Raw genomic sequence first — 13,179 nt, forward strand, 5'->3', positions numbered from 1 at the left:
ATTTTCTCTCCTCTGTGTCTCTTGTTGTGTCATCTTGCTGTGCCAGCTCTCCTTGTCGGCTGGCACTCCTGCACAAGGCAGCATTCCCATGCAGGGCGGTTCTCCTGCACGGGGCGCATTTCCCACATGGGCCGGCACTCCGTGTGGGCCAGCTCACCGTGCAGGCCAGCTTGCCCTCACCAGGAGGCCCTGGGCATCAACCCCTAGACCTCCTATATGGTAGATGGGAGCCCAATTGGGTGAGCCACATCCGTTTCCCTTGATTCTTTTTTTTTTTTTTTGGTGCTCAAAGCTTCTCTAATACAAAATATTTGGTCACATCGTCATAATGTGTTTGACGTTTCCGGCAAAGATAGAGATGAAATAACAAAAGAAACTTCTTACAAGAGAAGAAAAGATAGGGCGCTCTGGAGCTTCTGTTGCAACAGGACTCTTCTGCTTTGGTTATATACAGTTAAGTCCATTTAGTGTCTGTTCCAGGGTCGGATGTAAGCCACGTTCTCTTCTTTGGCCTGGGCAAGTTTTTCTTCCAGGTCATCAATGGTCTTTTCCAGTTTTGCCACCATTCCCTCTGCAGAGTCTGCGCGGGTCTCAGCCTCCTTCAGCTTGTCAGACTTTCTTCTTCGTATTTATCCTCCTTTTCAGATACTTCTCGGAGGCCGCCTCAAGCGATCTGAGGTTGTTGGTGACGTTCTTGAGCTCTTCCCCCCAGGTCACCACATTTGAGCTCGGACACCTCCGCGCGTTCCTCGGCTCCCTCCAGCTCGCCCTCCAGAATGACCGACTTACGAGCTACCTCTCCGTGTTTGCAGTCGGCCTCCTCGGCGCTGTGCTTCGCCTCCTTGAGCTGCATCTCGGATCTCCACCTTCTCCTCGTCCTTCAGGGCCGGGTTCTCGATCACCTTCAGCCCCTCTCGCTCTCGCCGGCCTCCTCTCGGCCTCCGCCAGCTTCCGCAGGGCGGTGGCCGGCCACTCCCGGGCGCGGTCCAGCTCCTCCTCCACCGGCTGGACGCGGCGGTTGAGGGCCCCACATGGCCCTGGGCGGTCACTGCCGCTCGCGCCGCGGGTCTGCGCGCGCTCCTCGCCTGTGCACCTGCTGCGGCAGCGCCTGGACCTTGCGCTTCGCCGCCTCGGGCGAGTTGAGGCCAGCCAGGGCGCGGGCGCGGCGCCGGGCCTCCCTTGATTATTTAGCCACTTGCCACAATCTGCGGCAATCTGACCTCCACCTCATGACTCTCTCGAGACTACATCGTCTAAAGGAAAGGGTTCCCGCTGATGACCACCACGTCAGCATTCGCTGCCCCGTGGCCCTGCCCAGCTCCTCCTCCTGCCCTCCCACCGCTCTCGACTCCACCCCTCCACCCGAGCAGGTGCTCAGCGAGCAGCTTTCCTCTGTTCTGAGGGATCCCCCTACCTTCTCGGGTTTAGCTGTTATCAGCGTGGCAGCTTCTCACACCTTTGTTCTCCATCCCAAATCTCTTCTAAATCTAGGATCTTGTATACCTAAATTCATTTCAGACATTTTCAGTTTTTTAGAGTCCTATGATCAGGATGGCTCTGTTTCCTAAAGATTTTTTGTGTTCATTTCTCTCATCACTTCCTGGATCATTTAAGTTAAAAAATCTCAGTTTGAGTTGGGTCCCTCTTATTTTCTTACTCCTCTCGCCCTCACCCCCTGAACAAAGCAATATCCCAAACGAGTTGGTTCCGCCTTCACGCCATCTCTATCCATTCCAGTTGTCTGTACTCTGCTTCAGGACCTCCTACCCTGGGTTACTGAACCAGGCTCCCTGCCCGTGCTTCTGCCATCGGTCTCCTTTCTTCCTCATCCATCTTGCACTTCATTGCTTAATATTCCAGAAATTCCCCCCAGGATGTTACTTACACACAGAACTCTTTGTGGCCACCAGAGCATGGATAAAGGGCACATTCTTCACTGTGACATTCAAATTTCTCCCTAAACCCTTTCTTTGAGGATTATCCATTATTCCCCAACATGATTCACTTTATTTCTTATCAAATACACTTGGTTCACATTGCTCTTTCTCCTGGAAGTAGTTTCCTCTTCCTTTCTCTTTTCGGCCTTTGTATGTCTATTTCAATCCTATTTCAATCTTCGCCTCTTCCAGAAGCCATTCTCAACTATTTAAAGACATTATAATCTCTCCTTTCAAATTCTTACAATACCTGTAGATTTGGTAACTGAAACAACATTGTATGACTCAATGTCATGGATTTTTACTTATGTGAACCATGACATATTCTCTGTACTAAATCAAGGTATATTTTATCCAAATTAATTCCCTATCCCTCTGTTAAATTGACATGCCAGTCAAATGGAACTGCTTGTGCCTTCTTACATAAACTTCATGCTTTCCTGACTCTGCTTTGGTTCAGATTGTTCTCTCAGCTTCCAACATCCTCCTTGTCCTCAGTTATTTTAGGTGAAGAAACTGGGAAGCAAAGCGTCTATGGCCAAACCAAAGCCCTTGGTTTAGGAGTTGACAACCGGGCGTGCATGACCTGGGGCCAGAGATAGAGGCGATTTTTGCCACTGCTCCCGGGTGCTCCCTGTCATTTCTCAGGCTTTTCACGAACAAGTCCCTTGGTAGGAATGTTGCCTCCTGAAGTTCCTAGCTGGCTTCCCAGACTTTCTCCTTTTTCTTTTCTTTCTAGCCAATTCATTTAGTACATTCCCAGCATGTTCAGTCACATGACTGGACAGCAGTTCAACTAGCAGCCAGCACCTCCTGTGGACAAAGTGCACCAAGAAAATTCAAAGTCTAGAATATTTATTGAGGGAAGTGGATTTGGCCCAACAGATAGGGCATCCGCCTACCACATGGGAGGTCCACAGTTCAAACCCCGGGCCTCCTGACCCGTGTGATGGGCTGGCCCATGCACAGTGCTGATGCGCGCAACGAGTACCGTGCCACGCAGGGGTGTCCCCGGCGTAGGGGAGCCCACGCGCAAGGAGTGCTCCCTGTAAGGAGAGCCACTGAGTGTGAAAAAAGTGCGGCCTGCCCAGGAGTGGGGCTGCACACATGGAGAGCTGACAGACCAAGACACTGCAACAAAATGAGACACAGATTCCGGGTGCCGCTTTCAAGAACACAAGCTGACACAGAAGAACACACAGTGAATGAACACAGAAAGCAGACAACTGGAGGGAGGGGGGGGCGGGGAAGGGGAGAGAAATAAATTTTTAAAAATCTTTTTTAAAAAAGGTTATAAAAAAAAAGAATATTTATGGAAAATCTACTACGTGTCAGACACTAGATGTCAGCTACATCTTCACATATGTAATCTCCTTTATACTTCATGAGGGCCTTGCAAGGTGTATGGATATGTTGGAGGTCTATGAAAAATAAAAGACTATAACTTTTAGAATCAGACAAATCAGGATTTGAATCCCAACTCCACAAGTTGCTGGCTAGACAGCTTCCATTTCCTCAATTCCTATAAGGGTAATATCACTTGTCTCACAGGATTTAGTGAGTGTTAAGCCAGATGAGATAATGAAGTTACCTTCATACACACACAGTTGTTGTTGTTTTAAAATATATTTTTTATTTATTTTTAAAAGATACATAGATTCCATAAAATGTTACATAAAAATATATAGGGGATTCCCATATGCCCTACTCCCCACACCTCACACTTTTCCCACATTGACAACATCCTTTATTAGTATGATACATTCATTACAATTGATGAACGCATTTTGGACCATTGCCACACAGCATGGAATGGGTTATAGTCTACATTGCAGTTTATACTCTCTCCCAAACCATTCTGTAGGTTATGGCAGGATATATGATGTCCTGTATCTGTCTTGCAATGTCATTCAGGACAATTCCAAGTCCTGAAAATGCCCCCATATTATACCTCCTTTTCCCTCTCCCAGCCTTCAGCAACTACGGTGGTCGCTGTCTCCACATCAATGATATAATTTCTTCTTTTGCTAGAATCACAGTAAGTCTATAGTAGAATACCACTAAGTCCACTCTGGTCCATAGTTCATCCCCCAATCCTGAGGATTCTCCACATCTAAGTAAGGGGGACTTTGATCCCATATGGCTGATGGATGGGACTCTCTTGCTTGCAGTTGTAGACTCTTGGTTCCTTGGTGTGGTTGTCCATCCTCACCTCCTTGTTAGTTGTCCCGGGTAAGTCCAATGAATTGGAGAGTAGGTGTTGCAACTCTGCTGAGGCTCAGGGCCCAGTTGGCACATGGACAACCCAGGGATTCAAGTCTCTTGAACGTACACCTACCAACTCCAGCGCCAACTATAGGTTCAATAAAAGGGACAGAAGGGGCATGACACAAACTTTTTAAACAGATGAATAAGCAGTTTCAGAGCACTTAAGTAACTTTTCCAATTACGCAGTCTATAAAGCAGCGCGGGATTTTTTTTACATGTCGCACAGGTCGAGGTGACTATTAGGTTTTAATTAGCCTATATTAATTATTGTTAATGTCTGGAAACAAATTCTAGATTCACCGGGAGCCAAGAGAAGAGACTAGCCACGGCTGAACTGGAGCAGCTCCAGGACTGAGCCAGAGGTTGGGGCAAGGAGTGGGCGACCGGGGGGTGTGGGGTCAGCGCAGGGGCCAAATGCATCAAGGGGCCGCAGGGAGGATGTGGGGAAGAGAATGAAGCACATGTCAGAAGGACCCTTGCACAATCTGCCTATCACCGGGATGTGAGAAAGGGTGTGTAGTTCATTTTGTTCTTTTATGATGTTGAGGGGATTTAATCCTTCTCTGCCCAGGGCAGTTTGCTCTTCATAAGGGTCTTGGGGATTTGGCCAATAGTGAGAATGTCCGTGGTGATATTAAAACTCATTTTATGAGGTTGGCAGCCATTACTTTCAAACCATAAATTTCATCCTTTAAAACAATGAGAATGACTCCTTTAAAAATTTCCATTTGGTGATAGAAAGTACAGCTGTAAAGAGCACCCACACAACGCTCGAGACTCCCACTCTGTCCCAGTCCTGGATGTGGGCTGTGTCTCGGGTCTCAATTAATGCTGGGGAGGAGGACAAATACATCCAGTAACTAAACTCTAAGAAAGAAGGTAAAGGAAAAGGAAGGCAAATGGACCTCGGTCCCTGACAACCCACCCTTTGCTTTGTTACTCAGGGTCCTGCGTCCAGCTTCTTCATGCAACAGAGGTACGAACGTGACTTGCCCTAGTGCACACCTGTGGCCTGCGGCCATGTCTTCTCTCTGCCACGTGCTGGGCCACGTCCTAGGCCAGACGTTTTCACATCCACTTCATGAGGACCCTGCGGGGTATTTGAGTGTACGGAGGTGCATGGAAAAGGGTATGGATTTTGGAAACCGACAAACCAGGATCTGAATCCCAACTCTACTGCTTACACCGTCTCAATCAGTGGCTTGGGTAGCCATTCAGAGCTCCTAAATAAAAGCGTTTTTACGGAATTTTGTTTGAGAAATGCAGTGAACATCACCAGCTGTAATTAAGACTCCTTTTTTCAGCAAATACCCATCAAAGCCAGCTTCTTCAAACCAGGGTGGTAATTCTTGGGTTATTCCCGGGACAGAAGCCATGCCCCATAAGAGTGGGGCTTAAAGAGTTACAGCACTTCCTGTTATCTCTGTAGAGTTCCACTCTTTCTGTTATTCTTTGGCTGAAGCTCACAGCAGAGCCTGTTGGAGCACATTGTAGAAACGGAGGCAGGGGTGGGGGAAGTAGAGTCTCCCCCTCCACCCTGCTAAGGACCCAAAAGGCTCTTAGTCATACATATCTAAAAACCCAGGAAATGACTTTCTTCCCCACTCATTCTTCTCTATGATAGAAGGGGGGAAATTCACTTTTATGTGCTGATGAACATTCTATTGCTAGTTTAATTACTTGAAATATGATGTAGGGATTTAAAAACCTGAAACGGAGCTCTTGGGAGCAACTGAAGGTATTTGCTGGTGTGCAGAGGGCATGGGCATGGGGGCAGGGTATAAACATGGGTTAGGCCCTGTCCAGGGCCATTACTGGAGGCCAAAGGATGCAGATAAGACCTTTGGCAGGTGCATTCACAGGAGACAACTGTAGCCCCTGGGCAGGCATCCCAAAGGGGATCTGGGGAAATGAAGGCTAGTGATTTTATGAAAAATCAGTCTTGCACCCAGATCGCTGTGTATTAGTCAGCCAAAGTGGTGCTGATGCAAAATATCAGAAATTGGTTGGTTTTTATAAAGGGTGATTTATTTGGGGTAGGAGCTTACTGTTACCAGGCCATGAAGTGTTAGAGCAAGATGGCTGCTGACATCTGCCAGGGTTCAGGCTTCCTGGGTTCCTCTCTTCCCCGGGGTTGCTCTCTCTGGGCTCAGCTGCTCTGGTGTCTCCACAAGGCCAGCTGGAGACTATTAGGTAAATGGCTTGTTTCTCTTCCTGGGGCTTTCTCTCTTTCCTCATGACCAAGCTCCTCCGTGGTATGCTTACTTCCTGGGGCTCAGGCTCAAAACTCCTCAGTTTGTCCTTTGCCATGTCTTTTCTCTGTGAGTCTCCACCCACCAAGGGGATGGGGTTGCAACGTCCTACTGACATGGCCCAATCACAGCTTTAATCATTATTTGGACAATTATGGTCCCCATTTTGCGATGAGGAAACTGAGGCTTAGAAAGGCTGAGTCATACACCCTGAAGTTAAGTAGGGGCCCCAGCCTGCATAGCGCCCCGTCTCGGGGTATGCTGCTTCCGAGGACAGCTTTGAGTCTTCTGGGAGTCATCTTGGCATGCCAGGCAGAAATTTAACAATTTAGGAACAAGAGGCTAATAGCACCTCCCTGGCAAAGCCTGGCCCCTCCCACCCTGCCCTCTCGCTGCCCAGTGGGGTGAGAACACGGAGAGCCTCCTCTTGGCAGGGCCGATGGGGTGGCCCAGGGGGAGGAGGAAGCCTGTAGGAGCCTTTCAGGGCCTCGGCCCTTCTGTGAGAGGCAGTCTAGGAGCTGGGGGAATTCTGCAAAGCTGGGAGAAGACAGGGCTGCGAGCAAAGGGGAGCTGCCAGCCATCAAAAGACCGGCAATCACCTAATCAACTATTGTTGTCGTTTTTATTAATGAGATTTTTTTTTTTCCCTCTCCAACTCTTCTTTCTCCTGGGTTGTGGTGAGAGGATTGCTTAAGGAATTTTTAAAATGAATTTGGCTGGCTTTGCTGTCGGTTATGGAGGAGAATTTCATAACTTCTCTTGTTAGGACTTAAACCTTAATTGTTGCTAGGCTGTTTTTGTTTTAATTGAGATAAAAATCACCATTTTAACCATTTTTAAATGTGCCATGCGTTTTTAAAGGCAAAGCTCATGCCTTCCTTTCTAGGACACAGGGAAGAACCCTGGATATTTACTTGGGCTGAGGCAGCGGGTCTCACTGTTTTGGGAGGAGAGAGATTCTGGAAATGTCTCTAAAATAAGTTTTATTAGGGTAAAATAGTTATAATATAAAATCTGCCTTTTTTTTTTTTTTTTTTTGAGGTACCAGAGATTGAACCCTGGACCTCATACATGGGAAGCAGGCACTCAACCACTTGAGCTACATCTACTTCTGGCTTTTTTTTTTTTAAGATTTATTTTTTATTTATTTCTCTCCCCCCACCAGTTGTCTGCTCTCTGTGTCCATTCACTGTGTGTTCTTCTGTGACCACTTCTGTCCTCATCAGCAGCACCGGGAATTTGTGTTTCTTTCTTTTTTTAAAAATTTTCTTTATTTTCTTTTAAATGTTACATTAAAAAAATATGAGGTTCCCATATACCCCCACCCTACCCATGCCACCCCTCCCCTATCAACAAACACTTCCATCACTGTGGTTGCGTCATCTTGCTGTGTCCGCTCTCCATGTGGGTGGCACCATTCCTGGGCAGGCTGCACTTTCTTTCGCACTGGGCGGCTCTCCTTACGGGGCACGGCGTGGGGCTCCGCTACGTGGGGGACACCCCTGCGTGGCAGGGCACTCCTTGCGCGCATCAGCACTGCGCATGGGCCAGCTCCACACGGGTCAAGGAGGCCCAGGGTTTGAACCACGGACCTCCCGTATGGTAGACGGACGCCCTAACCACTGGGCCAAGTCCGCTTCCCTACTTCCGGCTATTTTAATAACCATTTTTATTGTTGTTGATCTTCTCTATTTTCTTTTGTTCTGAATTTCATTTATTTCTGCTCTAATCTTTATTGTCTTTCCTTCTGCTTGCTTTGGGATTGTTTTGTTGTTTTTCTAGTTTCTCTAGTTGTTCAGGTAAATCTTTGAGTTTAGCTCTTCTTTAATAAAGGCATTTAGAGCTATGAATTTCTCCTCAAGACTGCCTTCATTGTATCCCATAAGTTTTGAGAAGTTGTGTTCTTGTTTTCATTTGTCTCAATATATTTACCCATTTCACTTGCAATTTCTTCTTGACCCACTGATTATTTAGGAGTGTCATTGTTTAGCCTCCACACATTTGCAAATTTACCTTTTTTCTGTCTATTATTGATTTCCAGTTTCATTTAATAACCATTTTTAAGTGTGCAATTCAGTGGCATTAATTATATTCACAATAGGTGCTGCCATCACCACTAGTTCAAAACCTTTTCATCATCCCAAACAGAAACTCTGAACCCATCGAGTCATAACTCCTCCCCTCCTCCTCCCCCTGGTAATCTGTAATCTACTTTCTGTCTCTGTTTTATTTCATATAAGTGGAATCATCTGGTATTTGTCCTTTTGTGCCTACCTTATTTGACTTAGCATAATGAGTTCAAAGTTCATCCATGTTGTAGCCTGTATCAGAACTCCATTCCTTTTTATGGCTCAGTACTATTCCACTGTTTGGATGCACCACGTTTTGTTCATGCATTCATCTGCTGATGGAGGCTTGGATTGCCTCACCGGCTCCCCTTTCCCTGCAGAATGAAGCTGAGGTCCTGGGACCAGCCCCCCCCCCCCATTCTGTTCCTTGTCTCCCACTAGGTAGCCCAGCATGGGGACCCCCGGGCCCTCCACACAGGCTCCCTCCTCTGCCTTCGCTCATTTGACCCTGGGTTGGCCCTCCCATCCCTGCAGCCTCTGGCTCGGAAGGTGCAACGGCTTGCTCGGTCGGTAGAGGTGGGGTCTGGCTGCGGACGAGGGGTCGGTCCAGCTCTGGACGAGGGGTCGGTCCCGCTTGGGACGAGGGGTCAGTCCCACTTGGGACGAGGGGTCGGTCCGGCAGCAGACGAGGGATTGGTCTCACAAGGGGTTGCGCGGTTCGGCTGATGGGGTCGCCCGGTGAAGCCGGCGACGAAGGGGTCACCCGGAGAAGCAGGCGACGAACTGGGGACAAGGGAGGCCAGGCCCTTGTCGGGGGCTCTCAGGACTGGAGGGCGCACGGCAGAAGAACTACCGCGGAGACAAGGTAAACACGCAAGTCCACTTTATTGAGGGAGAGGCAACAGTTTTATAGGGGCTGGGGAAGGCTGATTGGTCGAAGCCACGCCCTGTTCTGATTGGTTGCCGGTGAAAGGTCAGTGGGCAGTACTGGACGGGGGAGGGGTGGTGGTTAGGGATTGGCTGTCGCTGTTGCTGGGGGAAGGGGCAGGGTTTAGGGATTGGTGGCTGCTGTTGCTGGGGTGGAGGGCAGACTTGAGTTTCCCGCCTATGCCTGGCTGTTGCTGCTGTGGGGGGGGAGGGAAAAGGGCAGACTGGATTTTTCCATCCACGCCTGGCTGTTGCTGCTGTCGGGGGAGGGGAAAAGGGCAGACTGGAATTTTCCGCCCTGCGCCTGCGCAGGGAGAAAGAAGGCATCGTGTGGCGCTATCTGGGAGGAGGGGCGGCCGCGGAAGCATGGCTGCCGAGAAGGGGAGACCCGAGGGCACTCTGCGCCCATGCCGAGCTCCCTTCAGGGGTGGCGGTGAGTCCAACCAGCCACCCTATTATGGGGGCAGCGGCTTGGCCTGCCGCGGCTGCTCCCCCGCCAGGCCAGCAAACCACACTTCAGCCCGAGGGGTGACCGCAGGAAGGCACCCCCTTAGCATCCTCAGGCCTTTGCTGGTCTGGCTAGAGCGCTCACACCTCTAAGCCATGTCCGATTGCACCTGGCGTATTGTGCTGACAGCTTTCCACACCTGTTTCCTCCTGGCGGCAGGCACTGCAGCCTACTTACCTTCAGACCCCTCACCCCCAGGCCCCTAATGTCTCCTCAGCCCCTGTCAGCAGCCAGCGTTGAAGACTGAAGGTGCTTTGTTCTGTGCAGAGCTGGCCTTTACTAGAAACTCTTCAGAGGGGCTTGTTTTCCATCCAGATAAGATGGAGGCTCTTTCTATCTTCCCAAAACATTCCTTTTTTAAACTGAACTTATTTCCTAGCTAAAAGCCATTATCAAACGCTAGGGCAAGGTTTCTTAACCTTTTGTGTTCCATGGACCCCTTTGCCAGTCAGGTGAAACCATGGACCCCTTACTAAATCCACACTATTCTGTGTTTTATTTAATAAACGTATCACACCCGCACCAAAATATCCCCACCAGAATGTTTTTTTTAATTTCAGTTCAACCTCATGGACCGCTTGTTAAGAACCCCTACACTAGACTCTCAACTCAGAACTGTGTGTATGTTTTAACTAAGGCTCCTAACAGATTAAAAACCCTTCTTCTTCCATGTCTCTGGGTATTATCCTTAAAGTAGAGCATTGTTTTTGTTAAGAGTCCATCTCTAATTTATTATATCAATATTTATAGCCTTTTCTCAAGGAGGGTGTCTTTTTTTTAATTTTGTTTTTTTAAATTCTCTTTTTCTTAAAGATACATAGATCACACAAAATGTTACATTAAAAAAATATAAGAGGTTCCCATATACCCCACTCCCCAGCCCCCCACTCCTCCCACATCAACAGCTTCTTTCATTAGTGTGGTACGTTCATTGCATTTGATGAGTACATTTTGGAGCACTGCTACACAGCATGGATTAAAGTTTATGTTGTAGTTTACACTCTCTCCCAGTCCATTCAGTGGGTTATGGCAGGATATATGATGTTGTGCATCTGTCCCTGCAATATCGTTGAGGACATCTCCAAGTCCTGAAAATGCCCCAATATCACACCTCTTTTTCCTTCTAAGAAGCTTCAAAATGAGTCTAGAGGTCATCAGAGAGGCCACGCTTACACACATCTCAGCAGAATCTCAGAGAAAGCCAAAGTAGATACAACCCCAGGTAGTGGTGCTCCTGAGGGCTATGGAGACACCCAGGTCCTACAGTCATGGCAAATGGCTCTGGAATCCAGTGCCTTGCCAGTGGGCCCTACTTTGGAATTTGTGCTTCTGAGTGTGATCAAGTTGGACTCAGGTGTGACTTCTCCATGCATGCCTCTTCTGTCACTTTTACTGAATCTGTGGTTGGTGCTGGGGTTGGTGTATACTCAGGAGACTTAAATCTCTGGATTGTCTACGTGCCAGCTGGGCCCTGAGCCTCAGCAGAGTTGTAACACCTACTCTCCAATTCACTGGACTCACCCAGGTCAGCTAACAGGATGGTGAGGATGGTCAACCACCACACCAGGGAACTGAGAGTCTACAGCTGCAAGCAGGAGAATTCCAACCATCAGCCACGTGGAATCTAAGTCCCCTCTAGATTTAGAGGTAGAGTGGACATCATCCCAGGGTCCTCAGGATGGAGGAATAGAATATGGATTAGAGTGGATTTACTGGTATTCTACTATAGAACTATTGTGACTCTAGCAATGAAAGAAATTGTATCATTGATGTGGAGACAGTGGCGGGGAAGGTGTCTTTTAATCGACTCACTTGTTATCTCAAGGTGAATGGCTGGCGCCTCTGAGGCGGCCGCGTCCTGTGGGCTGTGAGCGCTGCTGGGCTCTTATTCTCAGCTTCTCCGTGGGCAAGGCCAGCGCAGCGCCTAAGGCCTGCGATGCTCTTAGGGGCCCTCGAAAATGTTTTAATTTTAATTTCTTCTAAAGTCAGAAGCAAAAAATGAACGTAACCATAATAAACATAAAATACCTCAGTCTAGCCTGAAATAGATTCATCTTTACGCCAAAGGGACGGCAACATAATTTTCAATTTTTTTAGGGAGGAAGAGGCCCCCAAAGGCAAAGGTGTGTCAGGCTCCCAAAACTCAGAGAGTAGCCCTGCATTTCTGCCTGACCAGTGCTCTTGGGTGCCTCCCAGCACCTGTCCTCAGGTTCTAGCACGAGCAGGAAGGGAAGCCGTTTCTGAAGGTTTGGTAAACCTGGGTGGGAAAAGAGCTCTGTGGTTCTCTCTCCCCAAAGCACCCTAAGAGAACACGGCAAGATGGTACTGGCTTTCAGGAGGCAGGGCGGCTTCTCCGAGGAGATTGCTGATTGAGCAGGGGGTGGAGATGACTCGGCTCTGAGGCCAAAGCCTGGTTGGGTATCCCCTGGGTGAGCTCACTCGGTGCCCCCCCAGCCCTCCTGGTGAGGCATGGGGCAGGGCGCACACCCTCAGGCAGCTCCCAGAAATCCTGCCCCGAGTGGGTGCCAGTCATCAGAGACTCATTTGTGCCTTTATCTTTTCTCGGGAAAATTCCATTTAACCCCAGATTTGGGGAGTGTGTATTGAGTAGTGAAGGTAGCCCCGCTGCACCCTAGAGCAGTGCATGTCTTGTGACAGATGCACCGCAGGGTAAGTCATGAAACTCGAAGTGCATGGAGCATCGAGTGCGGTGGGAGAGCTAGGTGTCACTGAAGGGACCCTGGATTAAAGTCCCAGCTCCCCCCCACTTCTAGCGCAGTGGAAAAGACCGTGCTCTTCCAAGCCCTGGCCGAACCCCAGGTGCTGGGCCAAATTCTCCGCTTGTGTTTTCATTTTAACCTCATCACTACCCTCTGAGGGAGGTGCTGCTGCCCTCATTTTGCAGATGAGGAAACTGAGACTTGGAAGGTGGCGGAGAGCCGACCCGACTCACTGGATGGCCCACACGTGGCCCGGGTGCAGGGTCTCTGGCCTGGGCGCTCCCGCCCGCGGAGGCAGGGGCTGTGCGGAGGCCTGGTCTCGCCTCACCGTCTCCAGGTCCCGGCAGCGGCCGTTCCCGGCACCGCCCTGACCTAGCCATGCTCAAACTTCCAGGTGCCCATGCCTGAGGGCTCCTTTTATGCCCCCCGAAAGGGAGAACAACAGGAGGGCAGGATGCCCGCCCTGGAGCACCTCCTCGGGGCCGGGGCCGGAGCGAA

At 49.3% G+C, this 13,179-nt stretch overlaps 1 pseudogene; it reads right to left on the reverse strand.

The window, feature by feature from the left end:
- Positions 1 to 444: 444 nt before the first annotated feature.
- On the reverse strand, positions 445 to 1,833 carry LOC101414277 (tropomyosin alpha-4 chain pseudogene; annotated as a pseudogene).
- Between the last annotated feature and the right edge of the window lie 11,346 nt (positions 1,834 to 13,179).

Source organism: Dasypus novemcinctus, chromosome 16 (assembly GCF_030445035.2).
Source record: "Dasypus novemcinctus isolate mDasNov1 chromosome 16, mDasNov1.1.hap2, whole genome shotgun sequence".
Classification (NCBI taxonomy): Eukaryota; Metazoa; Chordata; class Mammalia; order Cingulata; family Dasypodidae; genus Dasypus; species Dasypus novemcinctus.